At 36.0% G+C, this 19458-nt stretch overlaps 1 protein-coding gene across 1 annotated transcript in view; it reads left to right on the top strand.

Annotated features, from left to right (window-relative positions):
* The first annotated feature begins 10039 nt into the window (after window positions 1-10039).
* Window positions 10040-19458, top strand: part of LOC149084460 (U-scoloptoxin(01)-Cw1a-like) — a 30208-nt gene continuing 20789 nt past the window's right edge. Inside the window, exon 1 of the mRNA XM_089235484.1 lies at window positions 10040-10267. The gene's annotated coding sequence lies outside the window, so the exon portion shown is untranslated. The remainder of the gene's footprint in view (window positions 10268-19458) is intronic.

Raw genomic sequence — 19458 nt, 5'->3', positions numbered from 1 at the left:
GCAAACTTTCATGTAAATCTCTCGAATCAAATGTATGACATTCCTCAAACTTATGAAAATTGTTTGGTGAAGACTCTGTGGACGCGTGACGGATATTGTTTTAGTGTGAAATTTTTTTTAGAACTTCAGAGTTTGGTCAATATTTTCAGTGTTATTGCGCTGTATTGCAGTGTTTTTCTTCAATAAGTATTCCCGACTAATATGTTGGATAGCAGTTACAGTTGAAAATTTAGGTAGAAACGAGAGGTTATCTCCCTAGCTGGAATTTAGTAAAGGACCCCCCCCCCCTAAAAGTTAGTAGTTCCGTTGAACGGATGCTATTTCTAAGTGTTCTATATAATACGGGTAGGAAGGGTTCCGCAAGGACAGAAGTGTTAAAAAGCGCCGATCTATAGCGAAGGTGTAGAAAGATGAAATCCAACGATTATCACTCAAAAATACAGAATATCGAAACAGTAAACAGTCGTTTCAAATGAGAAATTGAATTTTCTGGATGTTATGCCGAAACTAATGTTTGGAAAGAAAAGTGATTTGTCTCCTCCAGGGAATCGATCCCGGATCCCGTTGCATATCGGGCAAGTGCGCTAACCAATATACCCGGTTTGATTCCCGGAGAAGACAAATCAATTTTCTTTCCACGTGCCAGTTTCGAGAGTGAAAAAGACTAACAAAATAAAAAAAATCTAAATTTTTAAACGATTCCCCCTGTCCTCTAACTCTCAGTTAGAAAAAATTGTTGTCCTGTCTCTCCTTGAGGCCGTCACGCTGGAAGAACAAAAAATACTATAATAACTACTTACAAGAGCTGGAAGTAGCGGACACTGACGTCATTGTTACAACGATGTGAAAACTATCGCGGACGCACTCGAAGATACCAGGTATACTTTTGATGTCTGCCACAGCGACGCCAATCCGCGCTATGAGATCCTCCGGTTTGTGTCCACAGGCGTCGCATAAATGGCGGTAACGTCAGATATGGTGAGCGACGAACCCCACGAACGAATTCAGCGATCAACTGGCATCCACCTTTCGTCTCCTCTGGTCTGGGAGCCTGCATGCGTTTCTCCCGATTTTCACCCCTTCAACGTGGTTTGCGACATCATGTTCCATTGCAATTTTTGTGCTTCTTGATGTCTACCAACAACCCTTTTAGTTTGTCGGTCCATTAACAGGAACACCCTGTATACAGGTAAGCTAAGAAATGAATTAAATCAAAGAAATAGTAAGTAATAACGTGTGTCTTTTGATGTGTCAAAATTCAAAATTCGATAATAATTGATTAACTTCAAACATTCTGTACTAGGAATTTTTTAATATTTGCTTCACACAGGGCGTCCCAAGTGTTTGGAACTTTTGGGTACTCGTTCCGGTCTTTACATAGGAAATTAAGATTTCTGAATAGTGGGGTGCGTAGACGCATGCTATAAATTATTGTGGGTGCTCAAGCAACCAACAGCACGCCCGGCTCCGACGACACTGGCTTCTCATGTTTTCATGTTGCAGTCGTATTGGTGGTCGAGTGGTCATAGTGATATGGGTTCGAACCTAATCGTCACCACAGTGGCGACCGGTTGAAATTGGTTTTCCTGTGGTTCCCAACTTCGAGGCGAACCTCCTGTTAAAAAGTCTCGTCACAGAGAGCAACAGGGCCACAACGACAATTATTCAATCATTGCATTTCTTACATAGTTAGAAAAAATTTATGGCAGATGGCAGCACTACACATAGCCGCTGTGGTGGCCTAGTGGTCATAGTGAGGGACTCGCGCCGCGAGGTCTCGGGTTCGAGCCCCACCGTCACCATAGTGGTGATCGGCTGAATTTGGTTATCTGTGGTTCCCAACTTCAAAGCTCGAATGCGAGCCGATCTCCCACCTTTAAAAAGTCTCGCCACAGAAAGCAACAGACCCACAAACAGTACAAATGTAATTCAATTATAACACATCACTCACTTCACTTCTGAGATATAGATGGCAACACTAAAAAATCAAACACAACACTACATACGCACTCAGACTGTTAGGTACACATACAATCACACTTCCAGCACAACTCACTAGATAGTAAATCGCTCATAGATGGTGACTTGAGTTGTGCTCGTTTTGAAAGAAAGAAAGCACTGCACATAACAAGCATTACACAGAAACAAACTTCACTTTAGGTCTGCAGCACGTACACGCACGTCCCGGCATGTACAAATTCGTTCGAAGTTCCGCAGAGGAATATGGACGAGGTGTAGGTTTGGTTTAATCGTATAATCGTATTGGTAATAACGAAGTCAACACTTCCGACACCCAGTTAGAAGCAAATATAAAGAAAATTTCAAATATACAGTTTGAAGTTATTGTTTTTGCTATCAAAAGACATTATTACTTACCATTTCTTGGCATTTAATCCATTTCTCAGCCCGTTGTTTATAGAAAGATTATGAAAATGCAACATGCGCATACACGGGACAATAAAACTAAGTGTGCTAAAGAAGCGTACTAACTTCGGTTGAAGCCTCGGGTGCAGACGAAATATTGGGCCCCTTAAATTAGCAAAAAGTGTAAAAAGTTGGGGTTTTTCGAGGCCTCTTCAGAGGTCGGGGTGTCCAACTATTCGTTAAATCCGCCTCTGACTAAAATGACACTACGAACGAGAAATCTCTTCAATTTGCTCTGATGTCGTCTGCTATAAATAACTTTTGCGGCCGCTAGGGGCTCGTATATCGGCAAAAGTCATTTCTTGACAACCCTGTATATAGTCCTCCTCCTCCTCCTCCTAACCAGAACATGGCCCACAGAAGCAGGTGGGTCAAAGACCTGGGCCATGCTGGGATATATATAAAATATAACAAATTCATTTAAAATTTATTATTATTTTTTCAATCTGAATTATTTATTGAAAAACATCACAATATTTATATCTAGACAGAATCCATTATATTAGATGAAATTACGAACGTGATTTTACTACTTAACAAATATAAATTCGAGTTCATCCTACTAATCAAAGAATTTACTCATGTGCTCCGAATATCAAATAACTAATCCATATTATTTAGTTATTCGGTGTTCCCGAATAAATTGAACTTCGTCCAATAATAATTATAATCTTCAAAAGCGATCGTAATGAGACTTCATTCATTTGCCATCCTATTGACCAACCGTGATGAAATTTCAGCGGAGAAATTTCCGGACACACAAAAACACAAAGAAAGGCATTCATCAAGGCTTAAAAAAACATCTTAATAAATCTCCTATTAAGGTGAAGAAAGAGAAGTAATCAAAACGCTCTTTGTGTCTAATGGCTATTTTACCATATAGAAGCGACATTGTTAAAGCATATATAGCGTAGGAAAAGAAATCTCTTCGGAAGAAAGATGAAAGGAAAAGAGATTTTTGTCTCTCTCTCATGAATAAATACATTAAATGGGTTAACCTGTTATTTTTCCGTGTATAACATTAACGGTAAAAATAACAGGCTTTTTGTCTGACCCGCGATACGTTTGTCTTCCTTTAAACGTACGTGCGGGTGTAATTTATAAATCTCTTAAGACTGAAAAAAACATCTTAAATATAGGAGATGGAAAACTAAGACATGTCATTTCAAGATCTTTATTTCACAATGTGTTTTACGACATCGTGCGATTCGATTTTGCATTGGAAATAATATCATACGGGTTTCTTGTTTGGAGGATATTTTTATACGTATTGCCACATACTATATCTTATTTGTTATGAACCTATACCTTGACATTAGATCGAGAAAAATTGCTACGTGATAAATTTTAAGGAAGTTGTGATTTTGTTCCGTTTATTTTGTTAAGGAGTTCGTAAACGACGTCGTGTTTATCTCCCGTTTTTTGAGGAAGTATAAGTCAGCGTAGTATAAGAGAGTATCAATTATATGAAGTGTATGGAGATATGGATTGACAATGATAGTTTACTCTTTATTTAACAATATCGACTATGGACTGATTATTTGTCTCTCATTCAAAAATACATATTCTGTAATTGGGATAATGGACGTAATAGGGACAAGGGTCAATTTGGGCAGGATGTTAAAATTAGCTTTGCGTACTTTTATGCACTGATCAATGAATGAAGCTAGAAGGTTAGAGCAGTGTTGTTCATTCTTTTCCTCCTCAGTGGAATTCTTTACAAAATTCACGTTCTGTGGAATCCTCTTGAAACAATCTTTATATTCTTGGGGCCCTTAACCCTGCAATAATCGCTTGGCGTCCCAGGAACGAGAGGCGTATTTCTTTCATTCACTGTTTTTACACAGATTGACTGATTGACTTTCGTTGCCATCTACCTTCCTATATTAACTAAATAACAATGTCTAGAAATCATCAACATTGCGTCAATTTCATTTCAGTGCAAGAGGGAAGAGGTTGTTTATAAATATAGAGACAGACAGAATTTGACTTTTCTCGTCGCTGCCCAGGCCGAAGGGGGCTGACTGGCGATTTACAGACTGCCCTTGCTAGCTATGAAGGGGGTTATAGATAAGTTTGTGCGTGTTTGTGTAGATGTGAAGTGCTTGTAAGTTAATAGAAAGAAAAAAAACCACAAACATACAGTCCGATAAATGCTACCATCAGAATAGTATAATACACACAGATCAGCCCCATGTATAATTCATCAAAACGCTACTCTATGCAATAGAGTTGATCAGCAAAATCAATAGCAAGAAAATAAATATTATGAGACAAATGCAAGTATGAGACAAAACCAACTTAGAGGCGCAAATGCGAGCCGATCTCCCCGTTAAAAAGTCTCGCCACAGAGAGCAACAGTCCTACAACGGTAAATCATTCAATCATAACACTTCACTCATAGTTAGTAAAACTGGGGGCAGATGATAGCACTACACATAACAAGCATTACACAGAAACAAACTCTACGTCAGGTTGCACTACACGTACACGCACATTCCCGCATGTACCGATTCGTTGGGGGGGGGGGGGTTCCGCGGGGGGGGGGTGCATGTGTGGTGTAGCAGTAGTAGGTAGGGGCTCGGGGATCCATGATGTTCTTAAGTCAGCCACCTCGTTGGGCAATTTGCCTGTTGTGGCGTTGTATTTGTATTTGTATAAAAAAATGAAATCACTTATGTACCAACATGTTACATAATGCATTAATGAGAAAAAAAAATAATAATAAAAATAAATCTAACTTGCAAAAGAACCGTTTTTTATTCCGGTTATTTTTCCGGTTTTTATGAATTTTTAAAGTTTCTACGGACTTTGTGCCCACCCTGTATATATATACATATATTACTTAGAAGTTATATTACTGTTTTAGTTTTACTTAATTAATCTGTTTACACTTAAAAATTTGAATTGAATGACCAAAATACATGTTACAAGCGCAAAAATTTACTTGGCGTTTGTGAGACGCCACATAACCTTTAACGGAACAATGTGCCGCGCGAGCACTGCTGGGTTACATTAATAATCATGTTATGATGAACCCTGGAAGTAATACCCACTTTGTAGAGAATCCTTGAAGTGATATCCATGTTCTCTGGGGAATCCTGGCAATAATATCCATGTTCTGAGGTCGTGCTTTTCTTCCTGCTTTAAGGGTTATCTTTAATATGTTCCTCTCGGATATGTTTGGGAGACCCATTTCTAGGCGTATGCTCACTGGGCATACGCCTAGAAATGCGTAGGAGGGCTTATGTATGGCTAAAAACCCGTATGGAGGTTTGTATACCACTAGAAATGTATAATATTAGTGCGTATTCCTAGATACATGTAGGGCACTTGATAAATATACGCGCGGGTGAAGACTGAAAAACCATCTTAAATATAGGAGATAGAAAATTAAGACGTCATTTCAAGATCTTTATTTCACAATGGGATTTACGACATCGTGCGATTCGATTTTGTAATAATATCATACGCGTTACTTGTTGGATGATATTTTTGTACGTATTGCCATATTATATCTTATTTATTATGAGCGCATACCTCGACACTAGATTGTGTAGATTGTGAAAAATGTTACGTGATAATTTTTAAGGAAGTTGTGATTTTGCTCAGTTAATTGAGTTCGTAAACGACATCGTGTTTATCTCCTTTTTTTGAGGAAGTCAGTGTAGTATACGAGCATCGATTATATGAAGCGTGTGGAGATACGGTTTGACACAATACGGTCTATTCTTTATTCTACAGTATTGATTGATTATTTGTCTCCTTCAAAGCTGCATGTTTGTTCTAGCCCTTAACTGGCGTTGTGAAAATTCTGTGCGTGACTGGTGCCGTGGTGGCTTTTTGACCCCAGCAAAAAAAAAGTTTTCATAAAAGCAATGGGTTTTCCACGTGATTCCATTCATCTATGAATCAAGTCACTAAAAATGTTTTTCTTCAATTATTTTCTCAAAATCATCTTTCAACTTTTACAAAGACACACATTCGATAGAAAATGGAAGGATACAGTTTAGACTTTTGAAATAAATTCGTCTTATTCAAAATCGGAAACAACGTCCTGGCAAACAACAAAACATGTTGATCACAAAAAGTCTTGCATAAAATTTACTTTCTTTCCTCTCCCCCTCATCATCGGCTTTAAAAATGGCGAGATATCTCGTCAATGAAGGTGAGAGGGCCAAGAATCTATCTCATGTTTCTTTCATTGCTTTTGAAACCATAAACTTTCTTAATATTGTAAATAGCTATCCAAATATATCTCAGGTCCCGTCAGGTAATAAAAACCCTATTCAAAGATGAAAATAGGTTAAACATTTACATGAAATTTTATTATAACTTTAACTTTAAGCATTTATAGGCTTAAACCTTATACCTAAATACCTTAAATACCTCACATTTCTGGGTATAACTGGTGGATTATACGTTAAAAAAACATTGGAATTATTTTCATGTGGATTATATGCCACTGTGTCTTATGTGCAGTTTTTTTTTACTGAGAAGTCGGAATAGACGATCATAAATCGAAAGTGAGAAAATTATGTTTTAAAGATCTGTAGGTGGCGTGTGCAGGTTGTTTGCACAGTAGATATCTTTCAACCGTTGTCTTTAGAAATACATTCTAAATTACAAAAAGTTTTCAAATGACGTGCTGTCACTCAAAATGTCATAAATTTCCCAAGGGGTCGTATGCATGCAAAACATAGAAAAATTAACTTTTTGTGAATACCCCGTGTTCTTAAACTTCCAATTAGTGAAATGCAAATACGGCTCTAAGAAGTCATTTATAGAAAAAAATTACGTATTTCTAAATGCAATATTAACGGAGATATTTGACTTTGAAATTTTCAGCATTTGTCGCCAATAATGGTTGAGGGGTGTTGAACAAATTGCAAAATCTTAACTTAATTAAATTCAACGTTATAAAAATTATGTAATTCTCAAAATGATCATAAAAAAAAAATGTAATTGCTATTTGTTATGAATGATAAAATGAAATGGTGTGTTTTCTCTGTGTAGTCTACAGTCCCTAAAAATGGCAATTTCACAAGCCAAACACAGAGATATAAGTTGCTAAAAAACACGGGGATTTCATATATCTAATATCTCGATAAAAATTGCATTTTAAAACTGAAATTTTTTTGCAAATGACTTTCAGAGCGGGATCTAAATTTCACTAATTGGAACGTTTAGCGACCGGGGACTGGATGAAAAGTTAATTTCTTTATTTTTTTTATTCATCGAACCCTCGAACAAATGTTCATATACTAAGCAACGGCACGTTATTTGAAAACTATTTGTAATTGAAAATATGTTTCTAAAATCAACTATTGCGTAAATACTGTATGTACTGTGAAAAAAAATATATATGTACAGCCTGTATAGTACATGAAAGTCATAAAACTATATGTACCAAATATTCGAAATAGATTAACGGTAAAATAATGTTTTAATGATATTTGTACTGAAGCAGGGATCTTCAAACTTACAGCCATCGCAGGCCATACCGAAACTTCCCACGAAGCCTATAGGTTTCTAGTCTCATGTAATTTAGTGACATCCTAACGGGGAGGGTGAATGGAGCCCCGAGTTGAACAAGGACAGAAATGACGGATCTGCAATGAAAAAGCTTTCTTAAAAATAATTAGTGTTTGCTATAGTTTTTAGGATGTCAGTTATTGGAAAAATAATTAAAGGGGTTGGTGCACGTAAATTTTCATGAAAGCACATTTTCGAATTTTTCAATTTTCAAACAATATGAAATTTTGTGTGTCTAACTGTGTTCAAGTTTTTGTTCTGCCTGTACTAGACATATTTTTAAAATCTATATATATAAAATTTATTTTCTGTGTGTGTGTGTGCGTGTGTGTTTGTTCTCTATACAAATCTACAATTTTCGATCGATCGTCGCCAAATTTTGCATATATACCAAATGGGACCCGACTTGAACGATAGGCTACTTTAAAAGTTTGTCAGAGCTGGGCAAATTCGATTTCGAAATTTTTTTCTTTCGGAAATTCCAAAAATAACTTTTTTCACTAGTTCTCAGTTTTTATCAATTTGTTCTATAATTAGTTCTCTCATTTATTCAAGAATTATTTCTTTCATTTATTCAAGAATTATTTCTTTCATTTATTCAAGAATTATTTCTTTCATTTATTCAAGAATTATTTCTTTCATTTATTCAAGAATTATTTCTTTCATTTATTCAAGAATTATTTCTTTCATTTATTCAAGAATTATTTCTTTCATTTATTCAAGAATTATTTCTTTCATTTATTCAAGAATTATTTCTTTCATTTATTCAAGAATTATTTCTTTCATTTATTCAAGAATTATTTCTTTCATTTATGCTCTAGAAAATTATTTCTTTCATTTATGCTAGAAAAAATTATTTCTTTCTCATTCATGCCAACAAATTATTTCTTTCATTTATGCTAGAAAAAAATTATTTCTTTCTCATTCATGCTAGAAAATTATTTCTTTCTCATTCATGCTAGCAAAAATTATTTCTTTCTCATTCATGCTAGCAAATTATTTCTTTCATTTATGATAGAAAATTATTTCTTTCATTTATGATAGAAAATTATTTCTTTCATTTATGCTAGAAAACTATTTCTTTCATTTATACTAGCAAATTATTTCTTTCATTTATGCTAGAAAATTATTATTTTTTCACTTATGCTAGAAAATTATTATATTTTCATTTATGCTAGAAAATAATTTCTTTCATTTATCCTAGAAAATTATTTCCTTCATTTGTGGTAGAATTGTTTTTCATTTATTCTACAATTATTTCTTTTATTTTCTCTAGAATAATTTCTTTCGTTATTCTGGAATTGTTTCTTTCATTTATTCCAGAATGGTTTATTCATTATTTCTTTTGATTATTCTAGAATTATTTCTCTATTATTTCTTTTATTTATTCTACAATTGTTTTTCTCATTTACTCTAGAATTGTTTTACTGCCAATTTTTTCCAGCATTATTTCTCCCATTTTTCTTCCAGAATTATTTCTCCCATTTTTTTTTCTAGAATTATTTTTCCCAGTTTTTCTGGAATTATTTTTTTATTATTTTTTCATTTATTCTAGAATTAATCGTTTGCCATTGTTTTTCAACCATTTTTTACAAAAATGATTGGTGAGCCATGACAAAAAGCTCCGAGGGCCAAATATGGCCCGTGGGTCTTGCATTGAAGACCCCTGTACTAGAGCATAGTTTTTAGAGCTTTTTATTTATAAAAGCTCTAAAACACATTTTAAATAACGTACATTCATTTACTTTCTCTTAACATTTTACATCCGAGTGCTATGTCAGCCTTCGCACCTACTTAAGCCCGGCCCTGGTTCTAATTCCCATAATAATTGTGAAACATCAACGGCGGTCATTATTCAATCTCCCGTAAATATAATGAAACTGCATTTGTGTAGCCTCTTCAAAGTACCATTAGCAGCGAAGAAATGCGTATCTACAAACGACCACGATAATATATAATCTTCTTCGAATTGTCCGATGGAGAAAGAAGACGAAGAAATAAGGTCTTGTGTGGGATGACCTCCCGAGGATGACCTCTCTGGGCTATTTAACCCCATCCCTACAACAGAGAAAGTATCAAAAAACTGGCCAGTGGAGCGTGTACCACATCTTCCTCTTCTTGTTCCGACTCGGTCAGTCATTTCTCAGGTGGTGGATGACCAACCTGTGACTTTTCTTTTGTGTGCATTCATATTAGAAAGTTCCTATGACGTCATTCGACGGAAAGTACAATTTTGCGACCCGTACGAATTGAGTGGAAGTTGGAAAAATTTGGATTATATCATATCTAAACATAATTTCAATAGAAGGTGAGTAATATTAGCTTGTTTTTCATATTTTTCAGATCCATTAATAAATTGAGAAACCAATGAAAAAAATTTAAAATTAAATTATTTCAATCAAATAGGACATACGTGAATAATGTTTCTTACAACACCTGATTTTTGACCGCTGTTTCCTCAGACCGGTGCCGGACCATGTTAATTTCTTGCTGGTTCACGAAATATTTCGTCCGAGTTATATAGCCGCTACATAATTCCACATTTAATAGTGTTAAAACACATTATATATACTGTTTAAGCACTTTTTTGCGCAGGTCTGCAAATCATTTCTCTTATTTAAGCATTTTTTCTGCCGATCCTCAAATTATTTCTGCAGTTAATGTTTCCTTTTTTCTGGTCCGCAAATTATTGCTCTTATTCATGTATTTTTTACCGGTCTAAAAATTACGCCTCATCTTCTTCCACAAATTATTTGCCATATTTATGTATTTTTATGCCTGTCCGCAAATTAGTGCTCTTATTTATGTATTTTTTGGCCTGTCCGCAAACTATTAGGCCCATTTATGCATTTTTCGAGGTCCGAAAATTATTCATCATATTTATTTGTCGGCGGTCCGCAAATCATTTTTTACTCTCGTGCTTGAGTATTTTCCGATGGTCCGCAGATTATTTCTCCTGTTTGTACACTTTTGCCGGTCCTCAAACAAATTATTTCTTCGATATATTCATATTTTAACGGTCCGAAAATTATTTCTTGCCTTTCCAACACCTACGGAATTTTTTAACTGTTTTCACTGGTCCGCGGTATTAAAAATGTTGAAGAACAAAAATGTATGTAATTTCAACAAATTTTAATTTTTTTTTCACTCATCTGTTGTTCAGTGGTCCGTTGTATATGTATAGACTGAATTAATTACATTTCTTATATACCTAGTTATTTTAGTTAATTATACTGAATTGGACAAAAACATTTTTATCTACAACATTTACGTCAATATCTACATTTATTTAAATTTTTATCACTATTTTCTCAAAACTAAGTTTTTTGTTAGATAAGGAAAATTTTTTCGAACACCACTCATTGGAATGTCTTGGAACTTTGTGTCTCGCAACACTATGGTGTTACATACTTTAACACGAGCTTTTTAGGATTTTAATTGCCGGTTATATTTTTATTGAATTTTAACTTTAACAACATGCAGCTTTTTCAAAAATCACCAAAATTTACCCATATTTTGTGCCATAAAATTGTTTAAAACAATTCTGATAAAAAATCCTAAGTATGTAACAAAATACTGTTGATAGATACACACTGTTTTAAGGTATCTGAATGAGTGGTGTTCGGAAAAAAATGCTCCTTAACTAACGAAAAGCTTATTTTTGAGAAAAAAGCATTTTAGTTAGAAACATTAGCACGTTTAATGTCTGCCAGCAGTTTATAGTAAAAGATTTTAAAAATATTTTTAGTACAGGTAAAACAAAAACTTCAACACAGTTAGACGGAGAAAATTTCATAGTATTTAAAAATTGAAAAATTGGAAAATGTGTTTCTTCGCGTGCACCAACCCCATTAAGACGCGCCTGTTTTGATCTGACTGATCTCATTATGCACAGCTGTTGAAGACCCCGGGTATATGAATTGCATTTCATAATGGAAAGATGAACATTTTGCGGTGCTTTCGTCTTATGTCGCATTTATACTGATTTTTTTCCAGAAATTCTTTTTTCTAAGATTCTACGGCTGGGACCTCCACAGCCCGCGGGCCACATTTAGCCCTCGGAGCTTTTTGTCGTGGAACGCCGATCATTTTTAGAAAACGGTTCAAAACATTGAAAATAGTTTAATTTTAGTAAAAATGAAAGAAATAATTCTATAACAAAGAAATTTTTCTAGAAATAATTCCGCAACAAATTGATGAAAAATCAGAATTAATGAAAGAAGCAATTTTTGAATTTTTGAAAGAAATAATTTTAGAATTTTTGGAAGAAATAATTTTAGAATTTTTGGAAGAAATAATTTTAGAATTTTTGGAAGAAATAATTTCAGACTAAGTGGGAAAAAAAAATCATAAATCAATTGGGGAAATAATTTCGTAATTTCCGATAGAAATTATCTGATAATCAATAAAAGAATAATTTTATAATTATTGAAGAAAATGATTTTAAAATGTATTGAGAAGGAAAATAATTTTTCAGAATAATTTTACAATAATTTAAAGGGATTTCAGATTAAAAGTAATCCCATAATTAATTAATTTAATCAGTATTAATCAAAAAAGTTTTCAGAATTGGTGAAAAATAATAATTTCAGAAGTTTTCAGAATTGGTGAAAAATAATAATTTCAGAAGTTTTCAGAATTGGTGAAAAATAATAATTTCAGAAATTATCAAAATTGATAATTAATAAAAGAAATAATTTCAGAATGAGCATTATTTTGTCCCATCTTAACTTTAAAAAGTCACTAAATTACATGAGTTGATGGCCCGCGGGCTTCGTGGGAAGTTTTAATTTGGCCCGCCGTGTCTGAAAGGTTGAGGACACGCTGTTCTACACATTTACTGTCCGCATGCAACTATATAGGGCGTGGCTGTGGCGAGTGGTCTCATTGACAGGCGCGAATGCGAGCCGATTTCCCCGTTAAAAAGTCTCGGCGCAGAGAGCAACAGGCCTACAACGTTATAATTATTCATTCATTACACTTCACTCACTATGAGTTTGAGAAAAAACTCATAGTTTAAAAAATTGATCGCAGATGGCGGCACTGCACATTACAAAGCATTACACAGAAACAAACTTCACGGGGAGTTCACTATACATACATACACATTCCAACATGCGGCAGTTCGTCGGAGGTTCCGCAGGGGAATATGGACGAGGTGCATGTCTGGTTTAGTAGTGGTCACAGTGACGGGTTCGTATCGCGACTACCCGGGTTTGAATCCCACCAGCACCACTGTTGGGGTCGGCTGAAGTTGGTTTTTTGTTGTTCCCAATTTCGAGGCGCAATGGCGGGACGATTTTAAAAAGTCTCGCCCCAGACAGCAACAAGCATAGACGGTACAAATATTCAACTATTACACTTCACTCAAAATTTAAAGCATAGATGGCAGCATTGAGAAATCGCTCACAACACTTGGTACGCACTCATACCGTTAAGTACAGACACTCACACTTCCATCACAACTCACTCGGTAGTAAACTGCCCATGGCGATAAACTGGAGTTGTGCTCGGTTTGAAAGAAAGGAAAGAAATAACTGTGCACAGGGTGATTCCAATTGTTTGTCCACAGAACCGCAACCGTTGACTTTAGAAGTGGTGTATATAACCAGTTACAAAATGTTATAACTTTTTCGAGGAGTCGTGTACATAAAAAGAGAAAATAACTAAATAACTAAACAATGAATGAATCCCGTTTGCTGAAATTTCCAACAAATGAAATGTATGACCTTCTTTATAATGTCTTCAGATGATAGCAAATACAAGAGGCGTTGATTGTTTCAACTTCAAACCACTAATCACATGGGAAACGGAAATGAGAAGATGGTTTCGTTGAGGAACAATTTGACTGAAAAAGCGTTTATTATGGAAATTTTTATTTAAAAAAAGTATGCGTGAAACTATATTCAACTTCTCTTTTAGGCACAATGACAATTGCATTTTTTTTACCGAATTTTCACACTTTCAATTTAAGTTTTCGCAATTTTTTAACAACGCTCTCAACATGTTCTTTGGCGATAACTGCTAAATGCTTCGAAATCGAATTTCACCGTATGTATATATTACACACAAGAAGTATGGAATTTTTTTTTGCAAGTGCCTTTTAGGAGTAGGTTCTATACAGTCAAACCTCGTTAGTGCGTCACCCGGTTAACAGGTCACTCCACTTACGGGGCCAGTTTTTGTAAGTGCCAATTGTCCTCAGGCAGGAGTTGGCACAGCTATGGCTTACTCCGCTTAACGAGTCACTCCGCTTACCAAGTCATATTTTTGCTCTCCCAAGAGTGACTCATTAACGAGGTTTGACTGTATTTCGTGAATTAAACGTTAAAGCGCAAGAGTGCGAGGCTGTATAAAAAGTTAATTTCTCTTTTTTTATGTACACGATTTTCCAAAAACTACACTTTAAGGAACCACGTGCCATTTAAAAACTTTCTGTATAATTGAAAGTTTGCTTCTTAAGTTAACGGTTCGTGGAGATAGTCATGCGGATAATCATTTTGAATCAGCCTGTACATTAAAATGAACAAGTCAATGCTCTTCACGCCTTTAAAAATGAACATTCACCGTCAAACTGCTGTACGTACTCGTACTGAATGCAGGACCTACTGTATATGGTTAAAATGTTTGTGCTAAATATAGCCAAGGTCGATCTATTTCTAGCTGAGAGCGAGAAATATGTAGTGGCTCGGAAAGTCCGTAAGTAAAAATTTCCAGCTAAGTATGGGGCCCCAGAACATCATTTAGCCCGGGGTCTCACCATGTAGAGATGGTCTACATCATAGTTTCCCAAACTTTTCGTTACACCGCCGCCTTCATCAAAAAGAAACGTTTTCTCTCATCGCCCCCCAACTCAATCGAACCCATAGGATCCTATGTTATACCCGCAGCCTCTACCGCCTCCCTGAACCATTCCATCACCCACGAAGGGGCGATATTGCCCACTTTGGGAAACACGGTGGTCTACATAGAATCCCACAAGCTCGATGGACTCTAGCCCGGTTGTCCTGAGATCTACAATCATTTTGTGGAACTTTTGTTCACTATTAAGTTATTTAAACAAAAAATAACTTCAATGGGGGTAGAAAAAGGGGTCTTGCTTCTAGTTGACGTTGAGGTGCCCTGGACGGGGAGGCGGTGAGATAAAACGTGGCCCTACGGGGAGGGCATAGGAGCGAAAGAGGTTAAGAAGCAATGTAATAGCTCAACTATATCGATCCCGGTTGTATTAACAGATCGGATGTAATGTCAATAATCGGTGGTCTGAACTGATTCCCATTGAGACTAATGTTAATAAACATTACTTACAACACAAGGATGTTCAATCTTTAAGAGAGTGCGGGCTATTTCATTGGTTTTCACGTGTCGCGGGCCACTCAAGTGACCTGTAAGAGTACCGAGGATCACTTGACTGGATTGCAAATGTGTCGCGGGTCATAAGTGATCTGAGAGTGTGCCGCTGGCCACTGCAGTTATGTGAAACTGCACTGCGGTTCACTTGAATGATACGTGAATTCGCTACGGGCCGGCCGCTTAATTAATCTGTGACTGTGCGGGGAGTCATTTAAGTGATCTGTATATATGACGTGTGTCACTTGTATGATCTGTATATATGACGTGTGTCACTTGTATGATCTGTATATATGACGTGTGTCACTTGTATGATCTGTGAATATGATCGTGGCTCCCTCAAGTGGTCTGGAAATGTGCTACACGGGTGACACAAGTGATCTGTAAATATACCGCAAGTCCCCTTAAGTGATTTGTGAATATGCCGAGGTTTCTTATGCCGCTGGCACTTTAGCTACATCTGGCTCGCGGGCTATAGGTTCAGTGTGTATGGCTCATAACGTCGAAGAAAACGCAACGGCTTCGGATGTATCGAAAAATTTTCATTTCAGGGACCAGCGGCACAGTTCCAGAGTAACTAAGTGACCCAGCTCATTTTCAGATAACATAAGTATCTCACGGCACATTTATAGATCACTTAAATGAGACTTGCGGCACTGCTTCAAATCACCTCAAGTATCCCGTGGCACATTTACATATCATTCAAATGGCCCGCGTCATATTTACATATAACTTGAGTTATGCATAACATACAGGGCGATTCAGTAAAGATGGGAAAAACTGATAGTACACACCAATACAAACAATTGCCGTCTAAGAATACATGGTCTAACGTGAAACGTAAACGCTCTAGCGCGTTCCGAAACGGCCGCTCCGCTAACTTTAAAACGGCATTCCTGTTGAAATTTATCGGGAGAAAAAGAATACCACATGCATGCAAATGTAACCTGGAGAAGAAAAAGAAACCGTATACAAATCTGCGTCACAGTGAATAAAAGGCGTGGACGCCAGCACAGTGAAGTTATTCCAGCGTGCAACCGTTCTAACAATTGTAACGTACGGGATAATGGCGGACTTTAGTAATACTGAGAAAAGCAGACATGATTACTATGATCGAAATTTTAATATGTTGCGCCGTGTGGCACGTTTGCGTTTCATTTTAGACCATGCATTCTTTGATGGAAATTGTTCGTTTTTGTGTGTACTGTGCCACCTCCGAAAGTTTTTCCCCCATCTTTTCTGAATCACCCTGTATACACAGATCACTTTAGTTAACCGTGGCTCACAGTTCAAGAGCACTCAAGCGGCCCGCGACACATTTACTGATCACTCGAGTGATTCGTGGCACAGTTCCAGAGTACTTAAAAGGCCCGGGCACATTTTTCGATAACTTACGCGCGTTGCTACACTGTTCCAGATCGGCCAGTAGCTCATCCACAGATCACTTAGGGGGCCGTTCAAGTATTACGTAAGCAAATTTTTAGCCATTTTTGACCCCTCCTTGTCAGCAAAAGTCAGCAAAACGCTGACCCCCCCCCACCCCCTCCCTCCCCTTGTCAGCAGAATTTCGTCATCAGCTCTGCCCCTATGAATCCTAACTCATATTTTCATAAAGGGTGCTTGATGACGTAAGCATTATCCAAACCCCCCCCCGTCCCCCCTTGTCAGCAAAAGTCAGCAAATCGGAAACCCCCTCCCCCCCCCCGATGATGACGTAATACTTGAACGGTTCCTTAAGTGACCAGCGGCGCTGGTCCAGATCATTTTAACCAAGTGACCCGCAGCAAGTTTTCACATCAATGAAGTGGCCCCGCACTCCCCCTAAATGCTGAATACCCTTTCTGCAAGACAGGAGTCTCTTTATATTAAACTTCAATTAAAAGAGATGTTTTAATTAAACCAATTAATATAAAAGCGAAATGAGGTCAAGAAATTGCTTTCTCACTAATTAGAAGTATTCTCTCATTGACAAACGAAACTACGCATATTAATATTTTCCCCATTTACTTTCCGTCGAGAAAAGAAAATGCCATGGAAATCTAATTTTTTTCAAATAAATTGTAATTGGAATAATCCTGAAAAATCGTGAGTAACGAATTGCATTTTACCTCACGAGTTTTGTATTTTACGTGTATTTACATTGAATACTCTATTTCCTTGTTGTAATAATAGTAATAATAACGAGAGCTGAACGTTTTTGAATCGGATCAACGTCGATTTCATGTAATGTATGTTACTTAAAACTCATGTAATATGCAAAAAAAAACGATAGAGATATAGGAAATGGTATTTTGGTTTCCGAAAGTAAAAATTATTGTTATTACGTATGTAGGACATGGCGGTCATACATGTGTATGCATTGATAACATGTATTTTTTTAACGCATCCCAACGAGCAGGCCCGTCATTTGGGGGTGTCGGGGGGGGGGATCATTGCCCCCCCCCCCGGCTTTTGAAAAAAATAAATGGTAACTATATATGGTAACTATAAATGTGGTATATATATATATATATATACATACATTGAGTACATGCTCTCTGCCCCACCCGGAAAAAGTTGAAATGACGGCCCTGCCAACAAGTTCCCAAACCCCTCATATGAATTTTGTAGTGGTTAGTAATTTATGCTTGACGCAAAGTTGCTCTAATTATATTTTAGTGTTTTTAGAATCTTCATTCTCAAAAGAAACATAATTTTATTTGTCATATTTGTCATGACGATGGATTATTTTGACGTAGGTTTTGAGGATGATATTCTGTTTTTCTACTTAGGCCGGTATTACACTACAAAAGTTTGATAAAATCCCTTTTATAAAACTCAAAAAATCCAACCAATAAAGCTCATAGGTTACATTCGAGCAAATGCAACCGATAATCTTATTGGTTGAATTTTTCAAGTTTTATAAAATGACTTTGAGAAAACTTTTATAGTGTAATACCGGCCTTACAAAGATCTTTTATCTAACTTTTATAGCGTGATGCCGGCCTAAGCGCTATAGGAAATAATTGGTATTGGTAGTTTCTGTGTATATATATATATATAAATATGACATAAAAGTGCAACGCGATAAACAACTTTACGAAAGTACATTCATAACTGTGGATTACATTAATAAACCAATCAATTAAATTTCTGCGGTGAATAAAACGCATTCTGTAGTGGTACTAATAATGCCGATTAACAACTACATAAATTTGATGACACGTGATGATAATCGTCTCGATATGACGATAACCATCTCTGCAAAACGATATTTTTTCTTTGTCCGCACAGTATCGTTACATCGAGGTTTCACTGTATGTTCAATTTTTACAGCATGTAAGATTCCGAGTTCACTAATTATTTCTTCCAATTATTATTATTTTTTTGACACGGTCCACAAGTTACATATTCTACTCTTATTTACTTTTTGCCAGTCTGCAAATTATCTCTCTCGTTTATTTTTTACTAGTCCGCTAATTATTTCTCCAAATGTTTTAATTTTTGTGATTGGTAAATTATTTCTCCCATTTATTTATTTTTTTCCGGTCAGCAAATTATTTTTCCTATTTAATATTTCGCCAATCCGATAATTATTTCCCCCATTTATTTTTATTGCCGGTCCGCAAGTTGTCTCCTACTCACTTATTTTTTGCCGGTCTGCAAATTATTTTTCCAGTTTATTTTTTTTGCCTGTACGCCGATTATCTCTACTTTGTCATTTTTTTGCCTGTCCGGTAACTATTTCTCCCATTTATTTTTTTGACAGTCTGCTAATTCTTTTCCTATTTATTTATTTGTTTGCCGGCCCGCAAATTATTTCTCCCGTTCATTTATTTTTTTCCGGTCAGCAAATTATTTCTCCTATTTACTTAATATTGGCGGTTCGTAAATTATTTTTCCTCATTTATTTATTTGTTGCGGCCAACAAATTATTTTTGATAATTTTTTGCCGGTTTTCAAATTATTTTTCCCTTTCCACCGATCTATGAGATTATCCAATTTTTTTCACCGGTCCGCAGTTGTAAAAAGGTTGAGAAACCCTGAGATATATATATTACGGTAAATGTGATGAATCGGTTATTGATAACCGATTCATCACACTTACCATAACATATATATATATATATAGCCCTAGATAATAACTAGGGCTCGGATTTTTATGACCTA

The sequence above is a fragment of the Pholcus phalangioides genome, unplaced genomic scaffold (genome assembly GCF_987345545.1).
Source record: "Pholcus phalangioides strain wild (caught in Gottingen) unplaced genomic scaffold, Ppha-v1.0 ptg000008l_1, whole genome shotgun sequence".
NCBI classification, from domain to species: Eukaryota; Metazoa; Arthropoda; class Arachnida; order Araneae; family Pholcidae; genus Pholcus; species Pholcus phalangioides.
Note: the sequence above shows the minus strand (reverse complement) of the source record. Positions and strands in the feature narration are given on the sequence as shown.